Raw genomic sequence first — 13597 nt, 5'->3', positions numbered from 1 at the left:
GATATACATTGGTGTTTTTGCAATATTTGTAAAATACCAACAACTAAATGGAACAAATAAAATCCTACTTTATTTTCAAATCAACCCCAGAAAAAGTGTACTCCAGGTGACGTGGGGATGAGCTTATCAGAAAATGAGCAAAAAATAGTTTTAAAAACTATTTACAAATTGTATTTTCAGTTAAATTCTTCATACTACTGTATGTATTTAAGTGTCAGTGCAATGTTCATATGAGAGGGGCAGAGAGGTCATCCATGCTCTCTTACAGTAATAGTGTTACATGCTACTTTTGTCTGGAATAAGGCTTCAGCATCTGCTGTGGCTGATCCCCATGGCCCGAGTTGTTGCATCAGTTCCTAAATTTTTAAGTGCATGTGCGTGATTGTTCATGAGGCTGCTACATTATATGAGACAGCCAGCTGTTCTCAGACCAGCTGTACTCTAAAGTTACCACTCTTCCAAGCAATGACTGTTATAAGTGCCTACAATATCCTGTATCCAGGCAGAGGAGAGTACTGACTGGTGCCAGAGCCTCTTCTGGAGAGCCATTGCTGTCTATCTGTGGACAAATCACCATCACCAGGAGTGCCAAAAAATTGCACACCTATTCAAGCTAGTAACAAACCTTTGGGAGCTCTGAACAATGTACAAGCTGCCGTCAGGACTCCACCTCTCTTGCCTGGATTCAATGCAGACAGAATATGTGGTTCGACCCACACAGTGAATGCAAAGTGAGAAGCAGCTGAATGAACAGTGCCACATTCCCCATGTTCTTTCTCCCAGCCTTACAGATGATTAAAAGTCAATATGGCCAAGAGACTAATGACTCCACAGGGTGCGAGGCGAACTTGAGAGGCATAGCTTTGAATGAGAAAGAGATCTCTGGAGGATCTGTTTGCTGTCAAGAGGTGTGCTATAAAATATACAAATTTATTCATCAGAAAAGCTATGTCGGCTCTGTGGCTGCAGGTGGCACATGAGAAAAATACATAGAAACTGAGCAAGTGAGATCAGATGCCTTGATTGTGGCTGCTCTGCCATCTTTCTGAGTAAATAGAATGGGCATCAGCACAAAGGCTTAATGCAAACCAAGTGCACAGAAGAGAACATGAGCATCGGTATAAGCTTAAGATGAATTGATTAATGTGCTGCTGACCATAACAGGGTCATCAAGAACTGATGATATGAGGATAGAATCACTTTTCTCCAAACTGCTTGAAGACAGTGATCAATTTCCACAGATATGGGCTTCTAAAAAGCATAAATAGGGAGGAGAAATTACAAGGCACATAACATTAGTGTTTGGGTCTCAAGAGGCTAATACAGTGGAAAAGCTATCACACACTATCTGCCACATCCTATTGTGCACCTGACTCTTTTTTGCCAGTCCTGCAGTTTCTCCAGCACATTCACTAGATACAGTAAATGGTCCTTGTCCTCTCCCTTTGCGAAAAGCGACTGGGTGACAGAGTGACAAATGGAGCTGGGCTGCCAAGCCCAGTGAGCAGAGATTATTGTCACTCACTAGAAAGGGGAATGGGATTAATGACCTGGACCTAGTGGCAAAGGCTAATCATTGGAGATTAAGAGAAGGAAACCCTGCAGGTATTCAAGACAAGAAACAACGGGGTCCTTTTTCAGCTCCACAAAGTAGAGATATTACCCAAGACAGGATCAGTGATGTAGAGCTATTTAATTAGGCAGACCGTAGAATGTGATGAGAAGTCTAACCTTTAACCTATCCAGTACCTGTTTTTTTAACTGTATAATTAAGTAATGAAATATAGTTGCCGTCAGAATTATTGGCACCCATTAAGAGAATGGGAAGAAAGTATTCTATAAAATAAAAGTTACACACAATAATAATTTTTCACTCAAACCATTGAAAAACATTTACTTATTTAAAAATCTTGTTACATGCAAAAAAACGTATGCTCAGTTTGATCAATTATGAATTTTTATACCTTCAAAATTATTTGGCATCAAATTGAAAAATAGAATAATAGTACAATACAAAAATAAAGCGTATTGGATGCCACATCCATAACAACCCACGTTGAAAGGAACACAAGGAACACGAAATGCAGCACATAAACCTCAAAGCATCACTAGAATAAAATATTCAGTTGTGTGCTGTTGTCAAATAAGACCAAAATCAAACAGTTTGGTCATGCACACTATTGGCTTTTTTTTGTTTGTTAAAAAACACCATAAGGAAAGCACAATACATTTGATGCTCATGCAGATTATATTACTAGTATAGCTTTCTTTCATCTAAGAAATATTGCTATGATGAGAAATATAATGTCAATACATGATGCAGAAAAACCCGTTCATGCCTGAGCCATCCTAATGCCCTAATTCTGCTTGGAGTTTATGTCACATGAACGTCATTCGCTGCTGCTGAGGATGGCCCCACATAGATAGCCTAAAGATCACCATGAGATTACTGTGGATGGTACCAAATAGAAACCATAAAGATGGCTGTGAATGTTCTTCCTTGAATGGCCTTAGGACTGCATTATTAAGAACAGTTTGCACTCAAGTCTCCATCGTTGAACAATTAATAACTCCATTTTGATAAAATAGAATTAAAGTTAAAACTATCATGAATTCAGAAATGATTCTGATGCTCATACTCAAGTTCCTGTTAACACAATATTTGACTTTGAGTATACCGTTATAGATTATATATTATAGTATTTTTTGACTCTATAGTATACACGTTTCAAAGAGAAATTATTCATAATAGCACTATCCAGTGTCACCCAAAAGAGAATTCATTCCCTTTTGAGTCTGGTTACTCTCAAGGTTTCTTCCTCATCATCTCAGGGAGTTTTTCCTTCTCACTGTAACATCTGGCTTGCTCATTAAGAATAAATGTATACATTTAAAATTTATAATTAACATCTGGATTTCTGTAAAGCTGCTTTGTGTCAATGTCCATTGTTAAAAGTGCTATATAAAAAAAAAATTGACTTGATTGAAGTAAAGCACCTGATACCCATTGGTGGTCTAAAGACTCTTGTGAAGATTGATACAATAGCATCATGAATTCAGTACTGTCATGTATATCAGAGAAGGAACTCTGAACTACATATTCCAGCATCCACTGCACCTCACTGCATTACAGTCACATGACCACCTGCACCTGAATCATGTCATGTTAACGAGCACCTATGTGTATATAGCCACATTTTTCAGTGCACACTTTGTCTTAAGTTTGTCTTCCTTTGCTGTTGTCTATGTTGCTGTATTTATGGTCTTTGTTTCACAGTTATTCTTTGCCTTATTGTTTTGCAGCCTATTCATAGTTCTTGTTGTGTCTTTTGTTTTGCTATTAATTAAAATTGTAATCTGCACTTGCATCCATCTCTGCCTCCAAACTGACAGAACGTAAGACCTCAACATGGATGCAGTGGATTGTTTCAGAATGTAAATGTATCTATGTAAAATGTATGTAGAAAGGAAAAGCCGAGGTTGGAGAAGGAGGGAAAATTCTCCCTAATTAAAAACAAACGGAATGGCTCGACGTAATGTACCCGGTAATGGGGTATGCCAAAGGGGAGCCTTCCAACCAGGCTGGAACCATCTCCTACCCTCCCTCCTCCACTGTGGATCTCGTCCGGCCTGCCGTATCGATGGAGAACGTTGTTTAGCCTCCCTGCTCATCTGAGGATGCCGCTCAGCATCCCTGTTCAGCTGAGGACACCGCTCAGTCTCCCTGTTCAGCTGTAGATGTTGCTCCGCCTCCCGGTGTGGCCAAGAGCTCCGCTATTCTTCCCTGCTCCACCTCAGACGTCACTACACAAGGTTCCACTTCGGACATCGCTCTGCCTTCCTGCTCGGCTCAGGACGTCGCTCTGCCTTCCTGCTCAGCTGACGACATCGTTCTGCCATCCTACTCGGCTGAGGAAGTCGCTCTGCCTTCCTGCTCGGCTGAGGATATTGCTCCTTTTCTTTGCTTTGTGCTGTATGTCGCTCCTCTCTCTGGCCTCACAGAGAATTTTGCTCCCACCTCTTTCCTCATGGAGAACTTCGTCCCCCCCTCTGGCCTCACGGAGAACTTCGTCCCCCCCTCTGGCCTCGCGGAGAACTTCGCTCACCCCTCTAGCTTCACGGAGAACTTTGCTCTTCCCTCTGGCCTTGCGGAGAACTTTGCTCCCCCCTCTAGCTTCATGGGGAATGCCGCTTCCCCCTCAGGCTCCGCCTTAAGCTTCATTCCTCCCGCTGGCCGTGCAGTAGCCATCGCTCCGCATTCAAGTCAGGCCGGGGATATCATGTCATCTTTCTGCAGTGTGGAATATACCACTCCACACCTGAACCCAAGAGCACACCCAGTTCCTGTCTGAGGTCGACGCCACAGCCAACCAAGTTCTGCTCATGCCAGAGTCTGCTGACACGGCCGACCAAGTTTTGCCTTCCTGTTCCACTGAGGACGTCGCTCTGCCTTCCTGTTCCACTGAGGATGTCGCTCTGCCTTCTCACCCTGCTGAAGCGGATGACCCAATTTCCCACGCCTGGGTGGGAAATTGTCTTCCGACCCCGGCATGCCTGCCCTAACCTCGTGCCTGCCCCTCGGCTCCTTCAGGAGCCTGCTATCTGTTAGTCAATGCATGTCTCGGGACCTAAGGGGCTGAAAAAACATTTTGCCAAGAGGGCCAGGACCGCCAGTGGAGGGAGTGTTTTCTGGCGCTCCGGGAGTAGTACCTTTTGGGGAGGTTCTGTCATGTATAGCAGAGAAGGAACTCTGAACTACAGTTCCCAGCAGCCACTGCACCTCACTGCATCACATTCACATGACCACCTGCACCTGAATCACATTATGTTAAGAAGCACCTATGTGTATATAGCCACAGTTTTCACTACACTCCTTGTCTTACATTTGTCTTCCTTTGCCGCTGTCTATGTTGTGGTGTTTATGGTCTTTGTTTCATGGTTATTCTTTGCCTTAGTCTTTGGCTGCCTATTCATAGTTCTTGTTTTGTGTTTTGGTTTGCTATTAATTAAAATTCTAAGCTGCATTTGCATCCATCTCCGCCTCCAAACCATGACAAGTACCAGGATACAAGGTTGCCTCAGCCAGGAGGTTGGCAAGACTTGACCAAACTTGTCACAAACATATATCCAAATCAATACAAAAATGGCAGTGTGAAAAGAACATTGCATCAGGCGTCAACAGAGTTGCACTGTAAAGTGGGATTAAGGTGTGCCATCTCTCATCCTGTGCTTGTGGTTATCCCTTTTTGAAAAACCCACTTAATTGCCATTTGTCTTCATAAAATCGTACTGACTAGCAATGACAAGCACTGTACTCCTGTCCAAATTAGTACAATTTGTGGATCATTTGTAATAGGCTATAAGACCCCATTGGCTTCCACTGCTATCAGCCAAGAACAGGAATATGATGCTACAGTGGGCACAGAATCACAGAAAATGTACTATTGACAATTGGAAAAACATTATTTGGTCTTTTTGTAGTGGTTCACAGGAGTGAAACCCTATGTGGTCTTCTGCTGTTGTAGTCCATCTGCCTTGGTTTAATGCTGTACATGCTGAGATGCTTTTCTGCTCACCATGGTGGTAGAATGGTTGTTTGAGTTATCATAGCAATCCAGTCAGTTCAAACCAGTCTGTCCATTCTTCTCTGACCTCTCTCATCAATAGGGTATTTCTGCCAACAGAACTGTGGCTAATTGGATGTTTTTTTGTGAAAATCCCAGCCTGTCAAACCAGCCTGGCTGGCACCAACAACGAACTTCACTGAACCAACAAAGTCACTGAGAATATTTCCACCATTCTGATGTTTGATTTGAATTTTAGCTGAATTTCTTGACCTGTATTTGCATGGGTGTATGCATAGTGCTGCTCCCACATAATTGCCTGATTGAATAATTGTATGAATGGACAGTGGCACAGGTGTTCCTATGAAAGTGGTCAGTGAGGGTACATTGCTCAAATTTAGTGGACTTCTTCTTTCTTTCACAGTTTCACAGAACAGTAGCTACCTTTATGTAAAATAAGAGCTCAGCTGAGTCCTCAAAATTGAGATCTAGTGGATGTTCACATTCGTACATTCCATCCAATTCGTACACTGCCATCCATCGCACACATCACTGTTTGTTTGTTTTTTATTATTGTTTTATATAGTATATGAGCCTGTATCATAGAGTGGTGCTATAGCATATCCATGCTTGGTGGGCTAACTACAGCTTTGATGCACTGATTAAATTCTTCGTAGATATCAGTATGTCCAATAAGGATTGAAATTAAAACAAAAGTCATTTGTAATGCAAGTTGGGAGAATAAGCAGGTTGTGCTTTTCTACCAATAGGTTCTTCAATGTGTCATTTTCTACCAATAGGTTCTTCACATTATTATTTGGTGACCGCATCAAAACAAGTCTACCTGAGAACCTGGTACATTTTGAAAACTTGTAAATGTATAATGTATTCTGTGGGATTATTTACAAAGGGTTAACAAAGGCATTGGTTTTCCCACCATATGGAAATAAGGAGGAGGATGTAAAAAATGATGTATCATATTTAATTAGAGGAAATTGCAGGGGGATCAGAGATAAGACAAACACAGATTGTATTTCTGACAATCAAACTTATCTTTCTTAGTCATTATCGTGCCATTTTCTGTTACGAAAATAGATAAAACACGGTTAGTATATAACAAGTGTGGCCAAACCAGCACATATATTTTACTCTGGAGCACTCAATCAACAGTAACTGATTTACTGTTTTATATCACGGTAATTGTTTGTGACTGTGTGTGTGTGTGTGTGTGTGTGTGTGTGTGTGTTAGTATGCATGACTAAGATGGAAAAGGGAAGGGAAATAAGGAAACACAAGCTCTGCTTTTAGTACAGACATGCCATGCTTGGCAATAATCTTTTCTCTCAGCTGTGGCTACAACTCCAACTTTGTATCTTAAGGTGGTGCCTAGTTGCCCCTCATCATCTCTCATGTTTTCAATCAACCAGTCCCATAAATTATTGCCAATGGTAATCACAGACTGTCTGCTCAGGCTCGGATGGGGGTCCCTGTTGTCTCTGAGTATTGGCTCACACTTCCACAGTGCTTCACTGACACAGTTGAGGGGCCAAGACCTAAGCACGCTCCACAAAGTCATTGTTAATGAAAATAATTAACCTATCTGCATAGTATGTGATTACAAAATCAAAGCTCATTACTTCAGAGATTGAAAGTGCTCCATTGTTAGGTGTTTGAAGCAGTTGTCTCACTATGTGTTTCAACTGGCTCCGTAGCTCAACTGCTGCTCAGTTGAGACCTCATATCCTAAAATTATATGAGTGACTGCTTCTCAATCCAAGTAATCTTGGCATAGCCTTGTGTCATACTTTGTTATGTACTTTCACTTGTGGTGAAATAGGTTAGTTAGATAGGGTTACATTTATATAGCGCTTTTCTAAACACTCAAAGCACTTTACATAGTATGGTGGGGGTGGGGAAATCTCATCAACCACTACCAATGTGTAGCATCCATTTGGATGATGCGACGGCAGCCATAGTGCACCAGAACACCCACCACACACCAGCTATTAGTGGAGAGGAGAGAGTGATGTTGCCAATTCAGAGATGGGGATTATTAGGGGGCCATGATAGAGAAAGGCCAATGGGGGAACTTCGCCAGAACACCAGGGTATACCCCTACTCTTTTACCATAAATGTCTTGGGATTTTTAATGACCACAGAGCGTCAGGACCTCAGTTTAGCATCTCTTCCAAAAGACAGTGCTGTTTTCACTGTGTCCCTGTCATTATACTTTGGCATTAGGCCCTACACAGACTACAGGGTGAGCACTCCATGCTGACCTCACTAATACCTCTTCGAGGAGCAACCTTAGTTTTCCACAGGAGGTCTCTCATCCAGGTACTGGCCAGGCTCAACCCTGCTTGGCATCAGTGGAAAACCAGGCAAGAACTACAGGGAGATATGGCTCTGGCACAGTTGCACACCACTGTTGTAACAGTTACACACCAAATTCCTCCTCTGGCTACACATCCCTGTTCGTTCAGATCAGCACCCGAGCAGCCTTCACTTCCAATTAATCCTCATCTTGCCCAGACAGGCACCAGGAGCAGTCCATGGCTGGCAAAGAAGCAACAATCAGGATCAGGTGATGAGCTTCAGTACACCAGCTGGAGCTGCAACATGGTAAACATAAGACAGCTCCATGGATACTGTAGCTGATCAGGCAAATGATGAAATATGGCAACAATGAGGGATGTAATGGTCTGGACAACTGAATCACTTTTTGTGTGTGACAGATAAGAAGACTGCAGAAATTTGCATTGCTTAAGAATTTAACCTAAATTCAGGTTTGCACTTTCTGATCATTAATACAAATTTGGCAAAGATTAACAAAGATTAACCTAATTTATAAAATTTGTCTGGAGCTATAATTTATGAGATTAAGAAAAGGAGCCTGAGGAGGCCCAGGGAGCAAGATGGGGGAGAAAAGAATTGGCCCGCAGGTTGTTTACAGCTAGCTCTGAAGTCAGGGGGGATTCAGTGTGCTGCACCCCTGCTTACATGTACCTCTCTGTGGGCAAGAGTCTGAGGTAGAAACTAGTAAACATGGCCACCACAAAAGGGACACATTCCCAGAAGACTCCTAGCACAAGCTCCAAGCAGCCATATGATGAAGGAAATGGACACCGAATTTGTTACCAATTGTCTCTAGAAAATGTTTTCTTACATAATAGGACAAAGTGCTAATACTCATAGAATTGAAGGCAAGTAGCCCCTTTGAGCATAATAGTGTCTATAAAATATTAAAGACAATGCAAGAGAGAAAGAGTGAGCAAGAGAAAGAATTTATTTGATCAAGCCTAGTAGAAATGTAGCCAGGACTTGAGCATAATGCAATATACTTGATTCAGCCTTCAAACCTTAACAGTCAGTTCTTCCCTTCCTAGTTCTTCACCGTATTTGACTAAACACAGCCAAGTGGTCTGGAGAAAACCAGACAGCACAAAAAAGCAGGAACCTCTTCATGCAGTCAGCTGCAATTAGTTTTCATCTCACTTGACTCCAGAAGCAGAGCCTGAGATGCTCTGCCACAATGAGCTCCTTGTGGTTGGCTGTACTACAGAGCCCCATTGTATGAGTGCTTTGGAAAAAGCTTCACTTTTTGTCACCTGCAAAAACCATATTGAGGCAACATGTGGTCAGAAAAGTTAGGAACAGTGGAGATTCCACTACACACCATTCAGTCCTGGGTGGAGACATCATGACATGAGGGATATTCACTAGACAGTTCACATTCTGTGTTGTGCTAAGCTCTCAGTACTTATAGTTTTGCTACACCCATAGTAAGACATATGTGTGAATTAACTCCTTAAACTCCTACCATGCATTAGTGGGTCTTTACTTACTGTATATTCCTCACTACACATTTTTCCCATTCTTTTTACTGTATTACTGAGAAATTCCTAGCACTTACTGAATAATATGCTTTAAGATGAGTAACTGAGTAATAATCTGGAAGTACGAGTGGTTAAATAAAAAGTAAGTGCTCCTTACTTGAACAAAGTGGAATGATGAGATGATGGAGAACTTTCTAGAGCAAAATAATAAGGAACAGAGAACAGACGACATGGTATAATACTCTGTGCATCTCATAGCAGATTAAGTCACTCTATTGTGCATAGAGAAGGCTAAAGACAACAATCGTTTCCAGAGGATGTCAGCCCTGGCCAAAATCTCACTATTCTCTACAGTCCTCTTCTTTATGCTTCCTGTTGGATCCATCTGCTACTGATATCATCTCTTTTTCCTTCTGTTCTCTTGCCATTATAAAGAGCTCATATAACATTCAGGTTTAATTGGCAGCCTCGACCAGCACAAAATGGGGAAAAAATGGTAACCATTTTGTTTTTTGTATTAATATTGAAAATAAGAACATCTTTAGACTGTAAACAATACTCTTGAGAACAAGAGTGTAGCTTTTTAGGCTGATAGGTAATACTGTAGTAAGGTGACATTAGTCTCCTTGTTTAGCATCACCATTTTACATCTGAAACATGGATTACTGTGAATCCATATAAATCTGTAAAGGAGAGAACATAGATAAAAGCAATGAAAAAAAGAAGAAACACAGGAGGGGGATCTTGGACAAAGAGCACATTTAAAATCCAAAACAAGGAGATGCAAAGAACACAGCAGAAGATGAGGTAGAGGCCATCAGCTGCCACACAGCATTCACATTAGTGCAAGGACTAGATGAGTAGCCTTTCAGGTGAGTGCAGGTTGTCAACAGAGACAAACTGCAGCTCCTGGGAATGCCCCAGATCTGACAAATCCTCCTCCACCATCATTCACCAACTCCAGGCTCAGTGAGTTGCCCTACTCAGGGTCACAACAAGCAGCAGCCACAAGCTGTTCATCTCCAGGTGTTCGGTAATGATGCTATACATACAGCTCTGTGCTGGAGCGCAGTACCTTACCATGCTAATTATGAGCGAGAGGACAGGCGGCGTGAAATTCACTAATCCGCCACTAAATGTCAAACAGTAAACTGCTGACTCTCTAGGCACTCCTCAGATGTTGCAAAGCACTGCAGAAGCATCAAGGGTTTGTATTTGTGGTAGCTAATGCAAATGTAAACAGAGTAATGCTTTTGAAGTGCAAGGCAACAGGGACTGTCCTGGAGTGGTGATAAGAAAATAAGCAAATATGAGTGAAGCAGTTGAGGAAATCACTAAAGAAAACTCCACCAAGTATTAGCATACAGAGCTCATTAGTATCCCACTGCAAAGACCCATGAGGATAAGACAAGCAAATGAGAAAAAGACAATGCCTTCTGTGTATTACATATGACAGTACTGTATCAGTTGTATTAACTGTGGTAAACAATGGTATTCATTTTTTACCCATCTCTAGCCCATTTCTACTCAACCCTCCTCAGATGTCATGGAGTGGGACAATTCTGGCAAAAGCCATAGCAGAGTACTTTGCAGCTACACTTGGGTAACTATCGCCTTCATTTTCCATTAAACAGCTAAGACATATTGTCAATTATGCCACCTCACAAAGGCAAACGCTCATACAAGGCCCAGATAATGATACACATTATTGGCTGTGCAATGAGGAGGGAGGGGGAAGCCAGACGATTTTTCATAAGGAAAAGGCGAAGCAATGAGATGCTCCATTGCTACTAGTATTATATAAAGACCAGGGAGTGTGGTGCAATAATGGGGGACATTCAGGGATATTCTTATTAAGCTGTCAGCTTTTGTCTCTGTCCCTTTACCACTCCAGCTCCCCATGCATCACCATTGCAGGCTAAATCTACTAGAGATTTGTAATGCTAACACAAAACATGCAGACTGCTATGTGATTACTGCTGTGCCCATGTTGCAGTAAATAACAGCATGGAAAACACCTCGTGAGCAGTCTGCATTACACAGAAAATAAATATATATATTTGAGCAGACATAATATATAAAATCTCAGCATAAAAACAACAGACATGTCTTAGAAGCAAAATTATAATTGCTTTGACATGTACTCTTCACAATTCTGAATTGCCACATCTGGACAGGAGAAGGGTTTTCATGTTTATTTTAAAGGGGAGGAAAACTGTCCATCTGCCGAGAACTAAGCGCAAAGCCACAAAGACCCTTTTCATGTGGCTACATTGTCTGCATCTGAAACATTTCCATCCTGTCCTTTTTCCTCACACTGCATACACAACCCTTACTTCCAGATCAAAGCCCCCTCCTGCCCTTCCAAATGTCTGGGAAATGACCAACAGCTACTGAGTCCATTCTTGAAACAAAACATCGGTGTAAACTCCTCTGCTTCATACCATTAGCATGTGCCATCCACATGGCTGGCAGTGAACAAAACACACACTGTAGTCAACCTTCACTATTGTTTGAAGCACGTTCAAAGGGATTGAGGGCTGATTTGACGTGGAAGCATCTATTAAACAAGCGAGTCCACCCAGTTCCCCTGGGAGAAAGGAAGGGAGAAAAACAGTCCTTCTGTGGACTGGTAAAAGCCAACCGCACAAAGGCAGAAGAGAGATGCAGAGGACATAAACATACAGGAGTGTGGTACTTTTGTAGGATTTCTTGTGATTAATTGTGTGCATAAGTATGGGTGCATGCATATACAGTCACATGAAAAAATAAATACACCCCATGGAAATTGTTGGCTTTTTTGACATATTTGGACAAGCAAACATTTGATCCTCTCTGAAACAGTGCCTATTAATAAAGGTGATACACTCTATCAAATGAACATAAAATTAATATTTTGTAGTAATTCTCACAATTTAAATTAACAACAACAAAAAAAACAGATCAGTCACATAAAAAAATAAGTACACCCCTACATTTATCACACCTTCAAATCCAGAAAATTAGAATCAGGTGTTCAAGATTGGGTGTCAGTGATTAGAACCTCCTTAGGAAGTGCAGGTGGAACGTGTCTTATTTATACCCCTCTAATATTTAGTGTCTGGTGTGCCCTTTGCTATTGAGGTGTGTGATGTCATCATGCCAGGATCTAAAGAGTTTTGCAAGGCCTTCAGAAATAAGGTTGTGGATGCCTATGAGTCTGGCAAGTGATTTAAAAAGATCTCCAAAATGATTTGAAATATATCATTCCACTGAAAGGAAAATCATCTATGAATGGTGCAGATTTCAAATGACTGCCAATTTGTCCAGGACTGGCCGTCAAATTCAGCACCTCAGACCAACTGTGAATCACAGTGGTGGAAATGTTATGGTTTGGGGTTGCTTCACTGCCTCAGGGACTGGAGAGCTTGCATTCATTGATTTAACTATGAATTCTGCATCATATCAAAGAGTGCTTGAAGATAATGTGAGGCCATCTGTCCGAAAGTTGAAGTTGAACCGAAAGTGGATTTTTCAACAGGATAATGATCCTAAGCACACTAACAAATCCACCAAGGAATGGCCCAAAAAGAAGAAAAATGGAGGGTTATGGAATAGCCTAGTGAATCCCATTGAATTGTTGTGGGGTATTTGAAACGGGCAGTACATGCAAGGAAACCCTCAAACATCTTGCAACTGAAAGAATATTGCATGGAAGAGTGGTCAATAATTCCAGCGAGCCTAGTGGACAATTATGCAAAATGCCTATAAGAAGTTATTTCTGCTAAATGGGGCAATACTAGCTTTTCTGAGGCCAAGGGTGTACTTGTGATGAATATCACATCTATTGATATTTCTGTTGAATCAATGATTGAAACAGCTCATTTTCTTTGTGGTTCTGTTCAAGCATATCAACTTTATTAATAAGCACTGTTTCAAAAATTATCAAATGTTTGCTTGCCCAAATATGTCAAAAAAGCCAACAGTTTTAATCGGGTGTACTTATTTTTTCACATGACTGTACATACATATGTGTGTGAATGATTATCTCTAAAAACAACATTGCACTCGTTTTGCATCCCTTTTCCCCAAAAATTGCTACAACATAAAATGGACTGATTGTTTGCAGAAGCCCTCAACAGAAAGGAGGAGTGTCTCATGTCAATCCAAAATTGTGCACAAAATGTAATGAAAGAAGGTGAAACACCAACACACATT

This window comes from Ictalurus furcatus, chromosome 4, assembly GCF_023375685.1.
Source record: "Ictalurus furcatus strain D&B chromosome 4, Billie_1.0, whole genome shotgun sequence".
NCBI lineage: Eukaryota > Metazoa > Chordata > Actinopteri > Siluriformes > Ictaluridae > Ictalurus > Ictalurus furcatus.
This window is presented reverse-complemented; position numbering follows the sequence as displayed.